This window comes from Saccopteryx leptura, chromosome 1 (genome assembly GCF_036850995.1).
Source record: "Saccopteryx leptura isolate mSacLep1 chromosome 1, mSacLep1_pri_phased_curated, whole genome shotgun sequence".
In the NCBI taxonomy this organism is placed as follows: Eukaryota; Metazoa; Chordata; class Mammalia; order Chiroptera; family Emballonuridae; genus Saccopteryx; species Saccopteryx leptura.
This window is the reverse complement of record NC_089503.1, coordinates 254,601,943-254,613,986: the sequence shown is the minus strand read 5'-3', so window position 1 is coordinate 254,613,986 and position 12,044 is coordinate 254,601,943.

Here is a 12,044-nt window from a genome sequence, read left to right as displayed (position 1 = left end):
GCCATCCCCAGCGCCCAGGCCATCTTTGCTCCAATGGAGCCTTGGCTGCAGGAAGGGAAAAGAGAAACAGAGAGGAAGGAGGGGGGGTGTAGAAGCAAATGGGCGTTTCTCCTATGTGCCCCGGCCGGGAATCGAACCCGGGTCCCCCACACGCCAGGCCGACGCTCTGCCGCTGAGCCAACCAACCAGGGCCCATATTTTTTCTTTTATTTATTTGTTTTTTGTGTTTTTCTGAAGATGGAGGTGGGGAGGCAGTCGGACAGGCTCCCGCATGCGCCTGACCGGGATCCGCCTGGCATGCCTAGGGGGGTGCTCTGCCCATCTGGGGTGTTGCTCTGTTGCAACCAGAGCCGTTCTGGCATCTGAGGCAGAGGCCATGGAGCCATCCTTGGTGCCCGGGGTGGCTTTGCTCTGGTGGAGCCTTGGCTGCGGGAGGGGAAGAGAGAGGCGGAGAGGAAGGAGAGGGGGAGGGATGGAGGGGTAGATGAGTGCTTCTTCTGTGTGCTCTGACTGGGAGTCGAACCCGGGAATCCTGCACACCAGGCCAATGCTTTACCACTGAGCCAACCGGCCAGGGCCTAGGAATGCCCTTGTTGATCAAGCTACCCAAAAGAAAATTATACGGAGCAACCATGACAGACCGAGCAAGTCAGTCTCATACTATTTCTCACCAGAACGCTGCAGCCCGGAGTAAACAGTTTCAACTTTCTCGGGAAGCAGCACGGCAGATTGGGAAATCCTGTCCAAGGGGTCCTATACTGCCCCTTCATTTGGAGTTAACCCTCAAGGACCCCTACCAGGACAACTTTGGCAGATGGATGTTACTCATATACCTTCATTTGGCAAACAGTCGTATGTCCACATTACAGTAGATACATAATCCGGATCTATAGTAACCTCTGTCAGAACAGGAGAGGCTGCTAAGCATGTTATAGCTCATTGTCTGTATGCATTGTTCTATTATTGGATTTCCTAAACTGGCTAAACTGAAAATGCTCCTGCATATGGAGCAAAAGCATTTACTGTATTTTGTCATGCTTACAATCTTTAAAGTTAATGTATTATTAAAGTGTACTCAGCAAACATTTTAAGGTCAATTAAAAAAAAAATTTTAAAGGGGGTAGTGATATCCTGGAACTCCTACGGGTCTACCATATCATGCTTCTTACTTAAAAAAAAAATTTACATTTCTTTTGAATGCTGATGAACAGGAGACACCAAATCTTTTCGCCTGCAAACTACTACCTTCTTTATTAGATCCAGCTAATAACACTGTTTTGTCTTTTTCCAAATAGCTCCAGATATATGGAAAAGATTTATATAGGCGGATGGGGATCCTCAAACCCCTCAGTGAGATCTTCTGAGCATGGCTTTTAAGATACCTAGAGGCAGAAAAAGCCCAATAGAGATCAGGGGAACTACCAGCTTTTAGGATACACCCTTAAAGGCTCCAATGCCCCAAAGGGGTCTCATAGGATGCCATCTGGGTCCTGCTTCAATAGTGGAAAGGAAGGTCATTGAGCTAAAGCCTGCCAGGCTTACACGCCTCTGCTGTGAGGAAACAGGGACACTGGAAGGTAGGCTTCCCCCTCGCTCCTCTAAGGGAGGGTTCAGTCTCTTCCAGCCCTGCTCCAGCCACCTATGACCTAACCTTGCCCAGAATGCTGGGGTTTGCCACTGAAGGCTGAAGGTGCCCAGGGCCATCGGCCCCATCTACGACACTGTGGACGAGCCTAGGGTATTTCTTCCAAGAAGCAGGTAAACTGATCTCATTTGCACAAGGGCCACTTAACTATGTTTTGCCTGAATAGTCAGGTTTTTTATTCTTCTCTCAAAGATCTCTGTTGTGGGTGTTGATAGTCCTATTTTCTGCTGCTTTGCTTAATATATAGTGTTTCCTTTATCCCTCCTACCTCAATGCCCCACTCATAGTTCAGGCTGGGACCTACTCCTAATTTAGAGCTCTCTTTCCCCCTTTTGCCAACTTCTATTATGAATCTACCTTTGCCACCCAGCTTAGTGTATCCCAAGGTTCTCTTTACCATGCCACAGTCGCAGAGCTCCAGGGAAAAGCAACCTGGTCTCATCTCTCCAGGCAGAGGAGAACAGAAGCTCCATATCCACATATGCTGCAAATGGCTTCTCCAGTCTACCGGAATCATTACCAGCTAGAAGCAGCGGTCATTGGAACTTGGGCATGAGCTGCAAAGTATAGAATGGTGACAACAATTCCAGTGCCATGAGGACTTTTCCTGGATATGGACTTTTCCTGGACTCCTGCTCCCTGTGACAGCTCCTAACAGACTGAACTTGTGGTTGGGTTGCATTTTTCAGGAATTTGGCATGGTGATGAGGCCAACTTGGACTTGGTGAACATGTTAAGGACACTACTCTTTTATGGATTCTTGCTGTATTGGCCAAGAGTTTGCTTAAAGGCTTTTAATCACTGTAAAAAAAATAGAAGACTGGATAAAGAAGATGGGGCACAGATACACCATGGTATACTATTCAGCTAGAAGAAATGATGACATCGGATCACTTACAGCAGAATGCTGGAATCTTGATAACATTATGCGGAGTGAAATAAGTGAATCATAAAAAAACAAGAACTGCAGGATTCCATACATTGGTGGGACATGAAAACGAGACTAAGAGACATGGACAGGAGTGGGGTGGTTACGGGGGGTGGGGGGAGGGGAGGAGAGAGAGGGGGAGGGGGAGGGGTACAAAGAAAACTGGATAGAGGGTGACGGAGGACAATCTCTCTTTGGGTGATGGCTATGCAACAGAACTAAATGACAAGATAACCTGGAAATGTTTTCTTTGAATATATGTACCCTGATTTATTGATGTCACCCCATTAAAATAAAAATTTATTTATCAAAAAAAGCCTCTGCAATTCAGTGTGGGAGAATGAATGTAGAAACAAGTGATAAAATAGTAAATGATTTCAGATGGTGGCAGACGGTATGAAAAGGCGAGCAGGACTGTAGGAGGGAGGGACTAGTGCAGGGGTCCCCAAACTACGGCCCGCGGGCCACATGCGGCCCCCTGAGGCCATTTATCTGGCCCCCACTGCACTTCTGGAAGGGGCACCTCTTTCATAGGTGGTCAGTGGAGGAGCATAGTTCCCATTGAAATACTGGTCAGTTTGTTGATTTAAATTTACTTGTTTGTTATGTTAAATATTCTATTTCTTCCTGTTTTGTTTTTTTACTTTAAAATAAAATATGTGCAGTGTGCATAGGGATTTGTTCATAGTTTTTTTTGTAGTCTGGCCCTCCAACGGTGAACTGGCACCCTGTGTAAAAAGTTTGGGGACCCCTGGACTAGTGTGTTCTGTTTTTCATGGGTCTGTGAGCAAGATCTACAAACAAATTGACATTTGAACAGAGACCTCAAACAAGTGAAAAGAAAAAAATTTTGAGATGTCCTAAATTAAATAACAGTGGTGCCAGAGAGTGAAAGCAAAAGACAGTAGTAATTAACCAGCTAAAAGCTGAGGACCAGCTAACCAAAGACAGTTATTTCTGAATGTGCGTTGCAACTTTGAATCAACTTCTGTAGTGACCACTAGATCATTCTGTGTGCGAATGAACTTTCTGTACTGTTGCCTGTAACCAATGGTTTTGTGAACCAATGTCTTCTCAATAAATCATATATTTATAAAAGGTGGTAAATATTTCTTCTTGTGTACCTATCCTGAAACTGCCGCCCTCACCCACCTCCTTATCTCTAACCAATGTAAATTCTTTCAAAACAACTTGGGTTAGCCCCCTTCTGCCTTTTCTTATGTAGCATCTTTTTCTGTTATTTGGGGGCATTAGATTTTGATCTCTTTTGTGACACACGCAGTGGCCCCACTCTGGTCCTGGTCCTGGTCTTCATCCAACATGCAAAAACCTCCCCAGACCATCCTTTATAAATCCTGCCCTCACGGTGACAGTTCTATCCATTTATACTGAATAACTTTCTTCATATAATTCTGTCCGAGGACATTATCTAAACACACACTTATTTCATGTTCTCTGACATCTCTGTTATACTGTATGACCCAGAAGAGCAAGGGTTTCACTTTGGGGTTTTCACAGAGGTATGAAAATAGATGTGCACTTACATAGAAACAAGTCTAAGAAAGTGAAAGTGATCAAGTGAAAAAATGAAGGGATAATGAAACCAGGTGAAAGTGAGTGGTTTCAAAACAACTGTAGTAAATAAAATTGAATGGAGAATTAAACACTAAGTGAAACAAGACATTAAATAGTAATATATATATATATATATATATATTTTTTTTTTTTTTTTTTTAATTCAGTGAGAGGAAGGGAGACAGAGATAGACTCCTGCATGCACCTTAACCAGGATCCACCCGGCAAGTCCACTAGGGGCGATGCTCTGCCCATCTAGGGCATTGCTCCATTGTTCAGCAACCAAGCTCTTCTGAGCCCTGAGGCAGAGGCCATAGAGCCATCCTCAGCCCCTGGGGCCAACTCACTTCAAATGACCCATGGCTGCAGAAAGGGAAGAGAGAGAGAGAGAGAGAGCAAGAGAGAGAGAGAGAAGAGAGAGGGGGAGGCATGGAGAAGCAGATGGGCGCTTCGTCTGTGTGCCCTGACCAGGAATCAAACCCAGGACATCCACATGCCAGGTGGACGCTTTACCACAGAGGGCCTAAATAGCAATAATTTAATAATATCAATATGGGTTAATAATTAAATTATAAAGACTTAGAGATAAAAGAATAAAATATATTCCTAGCATGTTATGGCACACAGAAGATGCTCAATTATTATTCATTTAATGAATCTGGAACTAGGTCTCAATATATATAAACATTTACCATATGACAAGGTTGTACTTAATTTAGTTGAAAAAGGTTGAATTTTTAAATGAAAACTGGCATAAATTGCTGTCAGTCTGAAGGAATATGAAACTGGTCCTCTCCCTCAGATATCTTACAAAAGATCAGAGAGATTACAAACTTCGTGTAAGAATAACCAATACATATTTTGAGGAACATTAGAAACTACATCTAAAATGTACAAGTGGGCAAACCTATATTAAATAGAGCAAGAACTCAGTAATAAAAAGATAGATATATTTAAGTAAAATTTAAAATTTTTTATGGTAAAAAATATTCTACAAATATCAATTGAGAAACAATGATCTATAGGAATCACTTGAAATGCTATACAAAAAAAATAGGAAAATAAAATATGGGTATATAATGACAGTAGGTACATTAAAATGGTGATCAAATAAATGAAGTTTGCTGAAACTGAGTAATAGTTTGAGAAAACAACAGGGAAGCTCTTTCACACCCAACCTCCTGGAAAAAGACCTATGGAGTAATCACATTTATTGGGGTTGGAACTTTTAAACTGGTAGAGGAAGGGCATAGCCCACTTTAGCTGGCAGAAAAGTAAAGTGTTACAGTTTTGGGTAACAACCTGAAGTCAGCTATAAATATTACCAATAATGATGTTATTTAACGCGGAGTTCTCTGTCTCAGCTCTGTGGACATTCTGGGCAAGACTGTTCTCTGCAGGGAGGTATGTCCTGGGAATGAAGATTGGTTAAAGCATCCCTCCCTTCACTGCCCCTTCCAGTGTGACAGGAAAATCTCTCCAGACATAGCTCATGTCTTGTGGGGGGCACATTGGGCCTGATCAGAATCACAGTTTGGATTTAATAATTTAAACATATTTTTTAGCATTGATATGATAGCAATTTAATGATAAAAAGTATGGAAGATCATCAAAAGTGTGAGTAGCAGTCACACTATGAGCTTTTACATAGCCATGAAATAAATACATTAATTAATCAAAAGAACACAGCAATCTCTTGCCTATGGTCTAGGTTAAATTGGCACTCAGGTGACAACAGGTAAATGTTCTTGGCTTCTATTCTCTCTGACCCTCTCATGCAGCGTCAGCTGCGTTGATGGACTCTCACCTGGATGGGATCTGTGAGAGGAAGGTCTTTGTGGGGACGCCTGAATTCCTGCCTGGATGATTGATGATGGAGACCGAAGCCCTGTTCACAAACAAGACAGCAGGAAGTTGTGAAGCATCAATCCCCAGCCAGAATCGGGACTCCAAGCAAACCAACCACAATAACAAATAAACAAGCCATGTTCTCCCCAAGCTAAGGCTGCACCTGCCCCGAGAGACTAGAGATGAGGTGCTCTTTACAGCTCCTGTACCCGCTCATCGCACACCGTTCCCTCTTGCTGCTCCAGGTGGTAAGCACACGATTCCCCTGTGGAAACGTTCTAGACAGAAAGGAAACCTTTCCTGATTCTCTGTTTCCAATAAACCAGGTTATGAGTCACATGAATTGTTTTTTTGTGGCTGTTTTTTGCTTTGCTTTTTACTTCCTCTCCATGAACTTGCCTCCTTTCCATATCTCTAAATCTCCTAGCACCTCATCTCAACTCTGAGTTAAGTGTGAGGGATGAGGACCCTGTCTGGATTAGGCCTCTTATGTCTTCAGCTCTGATTTGTCATGGCAACACAGTCCTGATAGCTCCAAAAAAAGTCTGTTCTTTTGAATAAATGGAGAACTGATTCTTTTTTTTTTTTTTTTTTTTTTTTATTCTTCTGAAGTCAGAAACGGGGAGGCAGTCAGACAGACTCCTGCATGCACCTGACCGGGATCCACCTGGCACGCCGACCAGGGGGCGATGCTCTGCCCATCTGGGACGTCGCTCTGTTGTGACCAGAGCCACTCTAGCGCCTGAGGCAGAGGCCATGGAGCCATCCGCAGCGCCCGGGCCATTTTGCTCCAATGGAGCCTCGGCTGTGGGAGGGGAAGAGAGAGATAGAGAGGAAGGAGAGAGGGAGGGGTGGAGAAGCAGATGGGCGCTTCTCCTGTGTGCCCTGGCTGGGAATCGAACCCGGGACTTCCGGACACCAGGCTGACGCTCTACCACTGAGCCAAGCAGCCAGGGCCTGATTCTTTTGATAATAAACCTGAAATGCCACACACACTGGCTTCATGAGACTTTTGCCATAACAATTAATAATTTCCTGTTTACATCATAAGTTAAGAACTGTCACTCAGTCCCTCGTTGTGAAAATGATTGTTAATTTTTGAAAGGTATATTTTGATCTTTCTATGCACTATAAATTAAGCTTAGCACCCTGAACCGATTGTCTCCTTTAATTTTTATAAACAACTTATCCTTATTTATGAACTCCTTTCTCTATTGCAGAAGTGGGACTTGGAGTTTAGTGATCTGCCCAAAGCTAATCCAAATATGTGATGGGCCTTGATTATAATTATGTCAGATGCTTCGTAAGGCAATGGTTCTCAGCCAGAAATGACTTCTCCCTGGGGATGTTTAGCAGTGTCTGGTGGGATGCTGCTAAATACCTACAATCCACAGGAAAGCACCTCCCTCCACCCCGAATTATTACATTGTCCCCAATGTCAAGGTGAGAGAACCTATTCTAAACCAGCACCTTACCAACTTCAGTGTACCTGGGAATCCAGAGGGATCCTACCAGAAATGCAGAATCTGACTCAGTGGGTCCTGGAGGGCTCAGAGACTCTGCATTTCTGACATGCTCCCAGGAGGGGGCGGTGCTGCAGATCTCGGTCTGTGGACCAGTCTCTGTGCAGCAAGGCTGTGTGTGGCCCTATGCTAGAGTCAGGTGTAAGTGGTTTTAGGTCTTCTGAACCAAAAATGACCTTTGCATATAAATTTGAAAGAATAATATATCCACTCATTCCAGAGACTACGATAAAATCTGTGTTTGTTTTTTTATATATAAGGCCCTTTGAATGACACAAAATAATACACTTCTGAAAAAGATTGTATAGCAGGCAGAATAAGGGCCTCCAAAAGATGTCCACATCCTAATCCCCAGTACCTTTTAATATGATATTTTATAGCAAGGGGAGGATTAGGGCAGCAGATTGGACAGGGTTGTTAATCAGCTGGCTTTAAGGCTTAAGATGAACCAGGCTCGTCCAGCTGGAACCTTTAAGGTAGTAAGCACATGGTTCTGCAAGTGTTGCAGAGGGAGACACAAGTTGCTCAGAGAGATTTTGAAAATGCTATACAACTGGCTTTGAAGACAGAGAAAGGACTGCAGGTGGCCAGCAATTTGAACAGGAATTAGAAAGAAGCAGGTTCTCCCCTGAGCCTCGAGGAGGAACCCGGCCCTCCACATTTTAATATTTGCCAGTGAAACTCATTTCAAGCTTCTAACATCCAGTCTGTAAGAGCATATATTTGTTTATTTTAAGCAACAAGTGTAGGAATACTTTATAGCAGCTACAGGATTCTAATATAGACATTTATTCAATAAAATTTGTTTGAGGGAACTGAGTTTAAGCTTCTTCATTCATTAGCTTCATTCATTAGCCAAAAAAACCACATGAAGTAGAAAAGAAATTTTAAATAGACCTGGAGGTATTCCACCCTATTGCTGGTAAAGTGAAGTCCTCAGTGAACGAGTAGATTAAAAAACTGTGATACAGGCCCTGGCCGGTTGGCTCAGTGGTAGAGTGTCGGCCTGGCGTGCGGGAGTCCCAGGTTCGATTCCCGGCCAGGGCACACAGGAGAAGTGCCCATCTGCTTCTCCACCCCTCCCCCTCTCCTTCCTCTCTGTCTCTCTCTTCCCCTCCCGCAGCCAAGGCTCCATTGGAGCAAAGTTTGCCTGGGTGCTGAGGATGGCTCTGTGGCCTCTGCCTCAGGCGCTAGAATGGCTCTGATTGTGGCAGAGTGATGCCCCAGATGCACAGAGCATTGCCCCCTGGTGGGCATGCCAGGGGGGAGGGGGATCCTGGTCGGGTGCATGGGGAGTGTGTCTGACTGCCTCCCCATTTCCAACTTCAGAAAAAACAAACAAACAAACAAACAAACAAACTGTGGTACATATATACAATGGAATACTATGGGGCTATGAAAAAGAAAGAAATATTACCTTTTGCAATAATATGGATGGACCTGGAAACTATTATGTTGAGTGAAATAAGCCAGGCAGAGAAAGAAAAATATCATGACCTCACTCATTTGAGGAATCCAAGAAATAATGAGAACTGAGGAACAGAATTGAGACAGAGGAGGGATCAAAGGGACCAGAGGAAAAGTGGACAGAGGGAAAGGGGATGATAGGACGGAATAAACCTGAAAGGAAGGGGGGAGGGTGCTGTAGGGAGGGGGGCATGGGAGATGTTGAGGGGAATATGGGGGAGGGAGGATGCATTCGGAGTGACTTTAAAATCTATGTAAACACAATTAATTAAATTAAAAAATATATAAATATAAAATAAATAAATAAAAATTAACTCTGGTGCCTTTGTGGCATTAAGATCAAAGGTACAATCAGTGACATTTATTTCTCCATCATGGAACTATAGTGACATTTTTCTCTCAGCACCCTATATCTTTGCTTAGAAGTCGGTCAGTCCTCAATTTCTGTTCCCCAAGTGCATGACAGACTTTCTTATTAAAAGTAGAGAATGTAGGACCACTGGGGGAAAGGCTGAGTATGGGATAGGAATTCCTAGTAATTGTTCAAATAGAGAAAGTAAATGGGTAACAAATCCAAGAATATATGCAGCCTTGCCAGTAATAAAATAATGGAAAGTAAAACGATTTAGTATTTCTCTTTCAACTTAGTAAATATTGTTTCCTGTGAATACCCAGCATGAGAGAAGAGACTGCAATGTCTGTCTCACTAACTGCTGTTGCAAGGTATTGTCTACCTCCCTTCATCTGGATCTTTTCAATGAACATAAAACATGCTCAAATGCATCTGTCTTAGAACTTTCATACAACCATGCTCACCGCACTGCACCATCCTCCACATCTAGTGCTCTGTTTCCTTTTCGAACAGCGAAACTCCTCAGAAATGTTTTTGTTTTACTGCAATCATTTTACACATCTCACTCATTCTACAGTGTCATCCAAGGAAACTCTTATTCCCATTTCTTAATTATCAATTAGGAGCCTTATATTGCAGAGTCAAACAAACACATCTTTCTTAATAAGTTAAATAAATTAATTACAAATTAGTCACTTAACCAAGAATACAGGCACAATGATCTCGTCTTTGGTCTGCTGTTTGGGCTCCCAGGTAACTTAGGTAAAAGTTCTCAGATTCCATTCTCTTTGACCCTTTCCTGCTGTACTTACTGGGCTCCCAGACTCACCTGGATGGGGTCTCTGAGAGGATGGTCTCCCTGTGGAAGTCTCAATTGTTCCCTGGATAGTTGATGATGGAAATTGAAGCTTTGTCCCCACACAGAGCACGACAGCAGAAGGAGTTAAGCATCCGTTCCTGAGCCAGCTTAAGAATCAGTAGCACCAACTACTATATGTCCTGTCCCCCAATTGTTGTACAAGCTAAGGGACTGCACAGGGGAGACATTTACAGCTCTCTCTATATCAGTCATTAGGCACATTTCCCTTGTGGTATTCCATCTTCTAAGCATGTGATTTCCCTCTGGGCCTCTGGAATAAACAGAAATTTTTTCTAATGATTCTCTGATCTCAAGAGAACAAGTTAGAAGTCAAGTGAATTCATTTTTTTTATATACTTTTATTTTTTTAATGGGGTGACATCAATAAATCAGGATACATATATTCAAAGATAACAAGTCCAGGTTATCTTGTCGTTCAATTATGTTGCATACCCACCACCCAAAGTCAGATTGTCCTCTGTCACCTTCTATCTTGTTTTCTTTGTGCCCCTCCCCACCCCCTATCCCTCTCCCATTCCCCCCTCCCCCCCGTAACCACCACACTCTTATAAATGTCTCTTAGTTTCACTATTATGTCCCACCTACGTATGGAATAATACAGTTCCTGTTTTTTTCTGATTTACTTATTTCGCTTCGTATCATGTTATCAAGATCCCACCATTTTGCTGTAAATGTTCCGATGTCATCATTTCTTATGGCTGAGTAGTATTCCATAGTGTATATGTGCCACATCTTCTTTATCCAGTCGTCTATTGATGGGCTTTTTGGTTGTTTCCATGTCCTGGCCACTGTGAACAATGCTGCAATAAACATGGGGCTGCATGTGTCTTTACATATCAATGTTTCTGAGTTTTTGGGATATATACCCAGTAGAGGGATTGCTGGGTCATAAGGTAGTTCTATTTTCAGTTTTTTGAGGAACCACCATACTTTCTTCCATAATGGTTGTACTACTTTACATTCCCACCAACAGTGTATGAGGGTTCCTTTTTCTCCACAGCCTCTCCAACATTTGCTATTACCTGTCTTGCTAATGACAGCTAATCTAACAGGTGTGAGGTGGTATCTCATTGCAGTTTTGATTTGCATTTCTCTAATAGCTAAAGAAGATGAGCATCTTTTCATATATCTGTTGGCCATTTGTATTTCTTCCTGGGAGAAGTGTCTATTCATATCCTCTTCCCATTTTTTTATTGGATTGTTTGTTTGTTTGTTGTTGAGTTTTATGAGTTCTTTGTATATTTTGGATATTAGGCCCTTATCTGAGCTGTCGTTTGAAAAAATCATTTCCCATTTAGTTGGCTTTCTGTTTATTTTGTTATCAGTTTCTCTTGCTGAGCAAAAACTTCTTAGTCTGATGTAGTCCCATTCATTAATTTTTGCCTTCACTTCTCTTGCCATTGGAGTCAAATTCATAAAATGCTCTTTAAAACCCAAATCCCTGAGATGAGTACCTATGTCTTCTTCTATGTACTTAATTGTTTCAGGTCTTATGTTTAGATCTTTGATCCATTTTGAGTTAATTTTTGTACAGGGAGATCGACTGTAGTCCAGTTTCATTCTTTTGCATGTGGCTTTCCAGTTTTCCCAGCACCATTTATTGAAGAGGCTTTCTTTTCTCCATTGTGTGTTGTTGGCCCCTTTATCAAAAATTATTTGACTATATATATGTGGTTTTATTTCTGGACTTTCTATTCTGTTCCATTGGTCTGAGTGTCTATTTTTCTGCCAATACCATGCTGTTTTGATTGTCGTGGCCCTATAATAGAGTTTGAAGTCAGGTATTGAAATGCCCCCAGCTTCATTCTTTTTCTTTAGGATTGCTT